The sequence below is a fragment of the Enhydra lutris genome, unplaced genomic scaffold, assembly GCF_002288905.1.
Source record: "Enhydra lutris kenyoni isolate GAN:26980312 unplaced genomic scaffold, ASM228890v2 scaffoldscaffold72, whole genome shotgun sequence".
NCBI classification, from domain to species: Eukaryota; Metazoa; Chordata; class Mammalia; order Carnivora; family Mustelidae; genus Enhydra; species Enhydra lutris.
The window spans coordinates 819,264-830,043 of record NW_019154156.1 but is presented as its reverse complement, the minus strand read 5'-3'; positions in this window follow the sequence as shown (position 1 = coordinate 830,043).

Below are 10,780 nucleotides of genomic sequence, written 5' to 3'. Positions count from 1 at the left end.
CTGACAAATTTACTGACATAAAGTCACTGTGAACTTACATAAAGAAACAAGGATGTCAAAAATATCCTACAATTGCAAATGATAAAATAGGCAATGTCTGGAAATGAGAATGCTATTACCAAAAGTGCCTCATCAGTTACCAGAGGAGGCTGGCAGTGTGTAGGAGGGAATGACTTCACTGTGATTGACTACGACACATAAATGCTACAAGAACCAGCACCCACCCAGAGGTTGACCCTTCATTTTCCCAGTAAATTATTGATGGCATTTCTGTTTGACCAGAAGGAAACTGCCTGACTTTGATTTGGCCAAATAATCCAGAAGGTCCTAGCTGGGAGAAGTCTGGAGGGAGTGGAGGAAAATATTTTAGCAAACCCATTCCACATTTTCTCTGGGAAACCGGCACAGAGAGATGGCAATCTGGCTTGCCAGACCTGTCTGAAATCACCAGAACTTACCCAAATGACAGACACCCTATTACTCTGAGTTAAGTGATGATGTTCTTAAATGTACAGATGTTGAGAGAGTTGTAGTATAATTAATAATTTATCAACAAATATTTAACAAAATGCTGTATATTCTGTTAATTTTTATATGGGATTTCAAGAAAACTAGTTAAGTGTCTTGTCCTAAATATTTAAAATTTATATGGGGCAAGCCAACATTTAAATGTATACCCAAAGAAGGACAACTATAGTCACTTTAGTCTTAGTTATGCTCCATTAACAAAGGACTCCAAAATCTTAGTGACTTGCAAGAATAAAAGTTTATTTCTTTGCCCTTATTAACTGTCTGATAACATTAGCATGACCCTGCTGCACGTTTCCTAGGACACAGCCTGAGGAGCATCCTCTCTTTGGAATGTTGTTGATCTTGTGGCAGAGGGAAAAGAAAATGGAGGAACCAGACAATGGATCTTGAAGTTTCTACTTGTGTCACATGTTCCTTCTAGGGTGACCAGTTTGTTCTTTGTCCAGTACTCACTGTTGTTTTAGCACTAAAATTCCCACATCCCATGAATCCTTCAGCCTCAGCTAAACCAGGATGGTTAGCCTGAACTGTTCTGGTTTTAAAACTGAGATCTGCACGTCCTAAGAATTCCCTAAATCCTGATAAACTGGAACAACTGGTTATTTAGACTCATTTCCACTCATAGTTAATTGGTTCAAAGCAACTCCTCTGCCCATTTTAAGTGCAACAGGGTGAAGTCATATATCCGTCCCACAGACAGGGATACTGTGAGTCACAAAGCTAACCCTGATGCTGATGTCAATGGGATGGGATGGGAAAACATAAACCTTTGCCAGAAAGAGAAGAAGGAAGGAAGGAGAGAAAGAGAGAAAGAAAAGGAGAAAGAGAGAAAAAGAAAGAGAAAGGAAGGATGGAAGGAAGGGAGGAAAGAAAGAAGGAAGAAAGGAAGGAAAGACAGAATGAATGAAAAGAAAGAAAGAAAGAAAGAAAGAAAAAAAGAAAGAAAGAAAGAAAGAAAGAAAAAGAAAATACAAGAGACCGTGACAACCACAGCAAAAGGCATGTTTAAAACAACACAATTTTTTGATTGAAAACCATTTGCTAAAATTGTGTCAGATGTCAGACTCTATGTAGGGTTGGGACTCTCAGAGAGAAAAGAGTACTGGTTCTGTGGAATTTAAATTCCAGTAGGAAAAGCAGACATAAGAACCGTAATTCAAGTGTCATGTGACCAACATCAGAATACAGTAAACATGCCTCCCTATTTGCCTAAGATATCCCCATTCAAATCTGTTGTCTTGATGTAATCATTGAAAGAGCCTCCTTTTTCTCTCAAATGCATGCCAATTTGGATGACTATATATCCTTCTAGGGAGAATACAGAAGAAAGTAAATTCCTGGTGAAATCTGAAAAGACTTCTCAAGGCAGATGATATTTAAGTTAGGTTTCAGTTACTAAGTAGGTGTGGACAAAGTAGGTGGAGAAGATAGTAGCCAATCATACCAGAGAAAATATTCTCTCTCTCTCTCTCTCTCTCTCTCTCTCTCTCTTTCTCAGCCTGAACCAACATAGTTAGGAAAACTGCAAGCAGTCAAGTATTGCTAGAACTCCAAATGATTCTCTATCTCCCTGTGGATAAAAACCCGTATTTTTTACAACCTCAAACATCTTCATGATCTAGCTCCTGCTGCCTCTTTAACTTCATCTTCTTCCACTCTCCCCTTGCTGACTCTACACCAGGCGCATTGGCCTCCTAAACTCTCAAACATACTTCCTCCTCAGTTCATTGGTACGGTCTCTTCTCTCTGCGTGGAGCACTTTTACCCCCATTATATCTGCATGGCTTGTTTCCTCACTGCATTCAGCTCTCTGCTCAAATTTCTCCATATTAGGGAAGCCTTCTTACATAAAATAGGGTATCAGTAATTCTCTATTCCTGCTTCATTTTCATGAAGACCATTCACCATCATCCAACAGGGCAGAGATTAATGTTTTGTTTATTGATTGTCCCTTGTACTGCCATGGGAGCTCTTTGAGGACAAGGGCTTTTTTTTTTTGTTCACTGCCCTATCTTATATCTCTGGCACATAGGTACCCAGGAAATATTTCTTGCATGTATAAAGTACAGGAGTCATGACAACAACGGAAGGTGGTGGCAAGAGATGAAGTTAAGAGAGTTAAATGTATTCTAGAGGATTGTAGTATGTCGGTAGGGGGGAGGAGAATCCATAATTGGCACTGGCATCCATCATTATAGACCCCCCACCCAGGATACCAGAACCATTATAATTTATTCTTAAATTTCCTAGAAAGCCAAGTTTCAACAGAGAAATGGGTAAAAATGCTATTATTTGTCCTAAATTTTTATTGCTCCATATTTATAAATAAACAGGCAACAAAAATGATGAGATCTAATGAAACTCTCAAGGGCTGCCAGAAAGCATCCTGCCTTCCTCTGCTGACATTCTGTAAGAGGCCCTAAAAGAAAGTGCTTTTCAGACCAGCTAGAGTAAATGGAGGGCAGGTTAGTTATCTATAGCTGTATAGTATCTCAAATCTGGGTGGTTTAAAACAGCAACCACTCACTATTTCTCATAACTCTGTGGGTTATATTCAAATAAGCATCCAAGGTAGGCCTGAATGATCTTTTCTGGGTTTGCTTATGAGTCTGAGTGGACAGGTTAGCTAAGGACTGACTAGTCTAGGCTAGCCTTGGTGCGGATGGCTCAATGCTGTCTCATGTGCTCCATCGTCACTCAGTAGGCTATTCCACATTTGTTCCCATGGAGAAGGGGCATCCGCCAGAAAGAGGATGTGTGCAAGTTCCCTTGAGACTTAGGCTTGTATTCACATACAGACATAAGCACTGCAGTCTATTGCCAAAGCAAGGCACAAGACCAGCCTAGATTTAAAGGGTGGAGAAAGGAAACTTTTGAGAGAAGGAACCGCAAAGTCACATCACAAGAAGTGTAGAGACAGGGTAAGGTGAAGAATTGGAGCCATTTTCAAAATCTACCACAGTCTGCCCTCTGGCTACATTATTCATATTCTTCCCATGTGCTAAATACACTCAGTCCCTCACATCAATGAAACACCTGCTCACTGAATTATCTATTAACTTGCGCTCAGATCACTTTTTAAGCTTATATTTCAAGAAGCATAATAACATCTGGCACAACAAATAAGTTGGTTTAGGAAGAACCCTGCATGCATATGGAGCTAACTCTTCATAGCCCCTGAGATTGAGCTGTCAATGAATAATATTTGCCAAGGAAAAAAATAGGGGAAGAGAAATGAACACAAACTGAGGCCGGCGGAACCACAATCCTGTTTTTAAAAAACGTATGTTTTGGAGGATGGATAATTTATGTATAATATCTTTATACTATTTTATATTCCCAGTACCCAGTAGAATCAACAGGCTCCTAGATAACCTATTGGGGGTAGTCAGAGAACTAAACTATAAATTATTTTTGCAGATCTGTCCTTTCATGTAACTTAAAAACTTGGCAAACAATAAAATTATTTTACAATAGGAGCTTAACACAAATTGAAAGACTGGGCTTCAATCTGAGAAGCCTAAGTGTAGCTAGTTTAAGCAAGCTTAATTTTCTGCCCAAGCATTTGGCCACCCAGAGGCATGTAATGAAAAGCAATTGAACTTGTTTCTATAAGACTGTTTACTCCCTTCAGTTGTTGGGTTTATGGACCCATTGTTCAATAGTTCTCTCTTGGATTTCAACCCATGCTTGATTGGTTGCTAAGCAAAAATATAAACAATGCCAAAAAGTGTAGTAGGTATTTGGACAGATTAGGTGATAAAGTACCATAATTATGTAATTAACAATTAAAAGACCAAATTGAAAATTTTAAAGGCCAGGACCCAAATTTTTGTTTATAGTTATCATCCTAGTATATGCTTGGAACAATGTATACCAACAAGTGTGGGCAGCCAATTTAAATCTTTCAAACAGTGCCACCACTGTATTTTCCCAATCTAGAATGCACTATAATGTAGTGAACTCGATTTAATATATATCACAGAAGGGAGCTGACACTATTATTCCCGGTTCATAAGCAAATTTATGGCTGGTAAAATTGAATTCTAAGAAACACTAGTAAGAAGACTAAGAGGAGTTACTAAGTAAAGGGTGATCTGTTGGATTAGAATCTTAGCTATATTAATTCTCACAACTCTCTTTATGGGACATGGGAGCAACACTACCGGTACCACACAATACGGAAGCTATGGAATATTGGTAGAGTAATCCACCCTGATGGATCATGCCTCCTTTATTGAGACCCTTGTATCATTCCCTCCCATGTTGATTTGGAACTTGGGCATATGACTTGCTTTGGTCAATTAAACATTGGTAAAATGACATAACCAAAGGTTGGAGAAGTGTTTATGCATTCTGTCTTGTTCCCTTGGAATGCAGCTGCCATGTGAGTATGCCTGAATTAGCCTACTAAAGACACATGGTTTAGCCATCAGGCAGCAACAACTGCTCGGCAGAGTGGTGATGCCATCTTAGACCATCAAACCCCAGCTGAGCTGCCAAATGATTATAGTCACATGAGTGACCCCTCTGAGCACTGCAGAAGAACTGCCTAGCTGAACTCAGCCAAAGTTACTCACCCATAGAATTGTGAGTGTATAAAATGGTTATTACCATTGATGCTACTACATTCTGGTGTGTTCTGTGATATAGGAAGAGATAAGTGATATGCAGCGAATTGTCATAGCCTCTTGTCTTCTCTGAAAGTTTGATCATATCTTTGCTTCTATTTCCAATCCTGCCAGTTTCTTCAACCTCCCAGACTATACTATGCATCCTTGATTGTATCTGTCCTTCGTCTCTGAGATGTCATCAATTCAATTCAACAAATACTTAATGAGCACTTATTCCTTGTTTGGCTTTCTATTAAGTTACTAAAGATGTTATCAGTTGCCAGCTCACAAATTGGACTTTGATTGTGGTCTAGGCTCTTTATGTGAACATATGTTAGAGGATATAAGTACGATAGAGTTAAGCTGTATGAAAAAAATTAGCTGATTTTTAAGAGGGCATTATAGCCTATAAAGGGAGCTTAACAGTATACCATGTGAAAGTGAATGTTGTGAGTCCATAAACGCCTAACTGTAGGTGGTGGGGTAGAGGGAAGGATAAGGCAGAAAGAACATCAAGCATCTGCAAAATATCCATTGAAATCAACCAACAAATCTCATGCCTTTGCTTTACTTCTCCAGTCATCTCCTTCCTGATCTCTTTTATCATTCCTTATTTTATTATTTACTATTTTATTGCTATTATTTTCTTATACTTTTCTTATACCTCTTTCCTACTCTAGGAAATAGCATGAAGCTTCCACATAGATCAAAAACTAGGTAATATATATTAATTTTTATTGAAATCCTCACAGGAAAAAGCACAGTAGTCCACTGGCATCTCCCCTACCATAGTGTTTATATCATTTTTAACCATAAAATCTGGTTGAAAGTGCAACAAAAATAAATTGGTGAGCGAAGATGAGCCACATGGCTGGACATGCTTCAACAGCAGGCATCTGGCCAGCCAAATGTGGTCCACATGCCACAGAGCTGTGTTGTAGAAATGGGCCATGCAGGAAGGAGAGGAGAAATAGCCAGTCTTCTCTCCCAGTGTAGAGGTCGCCCCAAACATGTTCCATTCTATTGAGTAAGCACCTCTACCTTCCACAATTCTAGGCAGACTCATCTGAAATCCTGCAATATGGCAGCTCTCTTCTCTCATGCAAATGGAAATTTAAACCTTTTCCTTATATATTATGCCTCCTTCTTTGTTTAATTGGCCATGTCTACTTATTAATCATGGAGAAAGATGCTGCTTTTAGGTGAAACACAACCTACATTGAGTCCCGGTCCCTAGCAATAACTTGGAATAAAGTGGCCCACTGTTATTTTGCAGATGGGACAGTACTGTCATTTCATGCCACCAAATTTTGTTGTACTTCTGTGTGTCCAAGCAAGGTTAGCCACAGTAGCAGAAATGCAGTGTAGAGCATGATTAGATGGCCTTAGCTGAACAAATGAAGGACACTTAGTTTAGAAATTCTTAAGTGAAATGAAACACAGACTTAAAATTCAAAATACAGTATCTTATTTACCATGCTAAACCTTTTGTAGAAAGGCTTAAACCTTTGATAGAAAAGTATGAAAATTTTCCCAGATAGCTCCTCTCCTTTTTGTTAAAAAAAAAAGAAAAAGAAAAAGAAAACAACAACAAAAAGCAAGAAATGATTTTACTCAAGAAAATTTAGTGAATCAAACTATAAATTGAAATTTTTAATGAACCACACTACTATGCTGATTCCAAAATGGCAAAATTGAACACACTTATAGTTACCTACAAACCAAAATTACCTGAAAATTTACTTTAAAAATATCTTGCCTTCTCTAATTTCATTTTTTATTTGCAGTTCTTCCCTTCACCTTCTTCTCTAGCTCCATTATCATAGGTAAGTGTAAGTTTTTCTAATAATTTTGTATATAGTTTGTCCTTTGAAGTTATCCGATTTCTGAAGCAGTTTCTCATTGGATACACAGAGAACCATAATATAGTCAGGTGTTTTTAAAAGGTGGAAACTGAGGTTTGGCCCATGTCAGTGATTTGTCCATGACTACAAGGAGGAAGCAGTGGCCAGGGGCCAAAGTCCAGGCTAAATCCCTGCCCTCTCCTCTACACCAACCTTTCCCCCTCCTCTCTGGTGCTTTCCCCCAACACAATGACAGAACTGCCTCCTATAACAGTCCCAAGCAATGTTTAACTATGGGTGCTGTAGGGTGTATTTTCCTTTGCTCAGATCCGTTTCATTTGTTTGTTGGTTTGTTTTTACTATCTATTTGTATTAACTACAATCTGTTTCTCCACCTTTCTATAAGTTATATTTGGAATGCTCAGGCATAGGTAATGTTCTAAGAAAAAGACATTTGTGACTTACGTCAAATCTAAAATATAAACCATGATAGAATGAGGTCTTTTCATTTTAGTATTTTATAGTGCTTGCTTCGGCAGTACATATATACATTTTAGTATTTTATAATTTTTTTCTGGAAACTGACTAGACCAGCAATTCCAGTAGCTAAAATATGTGAAATATGTGAAACTCGAACTTGACTCTGTCATTTAAGCTTTATATAAAAATAAAAATATGTGAATTGTTCATGGTACTTTATGGCTTACGAAGTACCAATTTAAAAAGAAGTCTTTTTTTTTAATTTAAAATAAAGACAAATATTTTTTAATTTAAAATAAAGACAAATATTTAATGCTAGATTTTTTTTTTTTTTGCCTCTTATCCTGAAAAAAACTTACACAGAAATATTTGAACTGTCTTCAGCATAGGTAGCAGCTAAGGAGAGAGAGGAGAGACAAGAGATGAAAACAGAAACAGAGATCATAAAAGAGAGAAAGGAAAAGTACTTTTAAAAAATAGGGAAATAAGAAAAGAGGTTTAATGTAAATGTGATACAGTCATGATGATTTAACTCATACATAAGTACACAGGGAAAAAAAATGGCCACATAAATGTGCTGGGTAAACTTTAAGGACCCAGAAAGGACGTAAACCCACTGTAACCTCAGTGGCAAGCTAAAATTATTTCCTAAATAACAGATTTCCAGTCTTGCTGAATTATTATGTAACAGAGGGGCAATAACTTCCACTGAATCTCTCCCTTGGCTATCTGTAAAATGAGAAGCATGAACTAGATCCAGGTAATCTTAGGTGCTGTTTTCCAAAAACTCAATCCTTGGAAGCTTTGCTATGAAAAATAGAGTCACCAAACAGCTCAGGTTTGGAGAATTTTAACTGATTACCTAAGGGATTAAAATCCAGAGAATAAGAAAATAATATCATGTTAATTTAAAACTTTTGATAATACATTATTTTACATCCCATCATCATGAAGAAATTTAACCAGCTATTTATCAGAACTCCTATTGCTAGAAAATGTTAACTTAGCTGTCATAAAAAGTTTCTCTCATGAAGTACTGAATTTTCAAAGAATACTTCAATCTCCTAACAATGTCATATGTCAATTTTAAAATTTGCTTCAATCAGTAATAGAAACAATAAATGGGAGGTGACAATTTTATATTGTTTTTTATATTATCTATTCAAACTTCTATTTAATAGGTATTTCATCTGCTCTATATATGGATTTAGCTAATGGTGTCCTTTCTTGTTTCTCTTAGTATTTATGAAATCTAAAATTCCATACAACCCACCATTATGGCTTTACTAGTTGATGGCAATTTTGTCAGACATTACAATTCTTTTTTTTCTTTAAATATTATTTATTTATTTATTTGACAGATAGAGATCACAAGTAGGCAGAGAGGCAGGCAGAGAGAGAGAAAGGAGGAAGCAGGCTCCCCACTGAGCAGAGAGTCCGATGTGGGGCTTGATCCCAGGACCCTGGGATCATGACCGGAGCCAAAGGCAGAGGCTTTAACCCACTGAGCCACCCAGGCGCCCCAGACATTGCAATTCTTATGTGAGTATTCTTATGAAAATAAACTCTTTACATATAGATTCAGATAAGTGCACATATATCTTCAATTATTGATATACAAGGTTTAAAATTTAATTATTTTTCTCTGTAAAGGTTTCAACTTGTTTTATAGCTCCACATTGGACTTTAAAGATTTTATTTATTTATTTGACAGAGAACACAAGTAGGCAGAGAGGCAGGCAGAGAGAGAGGAGGAAGCAGGCTCCCTGCTGAGCAGAGAGCCTGCTGTGGGGCTCGATCCCAGGACCCTGAGATCATGACCTGAGCCAAAGGCAGTGGCTTTAACCCACTGAGCCACCCAGGTGCCCCTCCACATTGGACTTTAAATATAATACTTCAAAAAGCTGGAGAAAATAAAAAGAAAAAAATTAAGTTTAAGTCATATGCCTTGTGACTAAAAGTCAAAGAATTTAAAGTTACTTAACCTTGTGAAAATCTTATTATTTAGATAACTAAGTGTCAATACATCCTTTCAAAAAACAGGATAAGTGTTAAAACGGTAATCCCTTATGCCTACTTCTAATTTAAGGAGGTAAAGTGGGCACACACTATGGCCAACCATACTTCCTGAGAAAATATGCAATATAACATAGAACTTTTTTTAACTGAAACAATGGAGAACTTGAACCAAGAGGATTTCTCTTCAGGGCTATCGAGAAGGTGAATGTTGATCTGCCCGTTGGAACATTAGGCAGATTTTAGATTCAGAACTGAAAGATTTTCTGGAGGAAAAGAGGTATAAATGAGGCTAAAAACAGAGAATCAAATCATGGTTTCTTTATGTAGCAGACAGCTAGCATTTACCTCTAGGCCTAAGGGAGAGTTCTGTAAATAAGTGGCAAATGACGTTGGAAGAAAGCTAAGGATTCAAATGAGGATATTAGTCCCTGAAAGTAACAGAACTTCTTCTGGAATCTAGAAGGTCTTCAACCTGACAATAAGGCTCTTTGCCCACTTATTCTAAAATGAAGCATTCTAAAAGACATATCTAACCCAACACTATTCCATTTCACGTAGAATTGCTAGTTATGGCAGAGACTTACTAGGAAAACTGTCTTACATACACAAGAGTAGAGGAAACCCACACCATCTATCTATCCTACAGATAGTCTTTTATTCATAAAATATGGCTGGGCAAAACAAAGCATAGAGGAGGATAAAGTAGCAGTAGCATGAAAAGAAAAGATTAAGATGAACACAAAGCCTCCACAGAGATAGTTTGGAAAATAGAAGAAATTCTACAAAATCAAATAAATACAGGGGTACCTGCATGGCTGAGATGGTTGAGCATCTAACTTCAGCTCAGGTCATGATCTCCAGGTCCTGGGATCAAGTCCTATGTTGGGCTCCCAGCTCAGCAGGGAGTCTGCTTTTCTCTCTCCCTCTGCCTCTGCCTCTCCCGTTTGTACTCTCTCTGTCTCTTTCTCTCGCAAATATATAAATCTTTTTTAAAAAATGAAAAAATGAATAAATAAATAAATAAATAAATAAATATTTACTGATTTGAACAGATGTTGCATCCATGAAAGAAGTATGGTCTCTGTAAAGAAAAAAGCTCAGAGACCAAGAAAGAGCTCTTGAAAGTGAAAACTAATTGGAGAAATTTAAAAATTCAATAAGGAAACTAAGTAATGAGGTCAAGGAATTATTACAGAATGTGGGGCAGAAAAGCAAAGTGGGCGATTTCTGAAAAAAATTGTATATAGTATATATATATATTTTCCCCCAGACTAAGTACAGTCACAGCCTGCA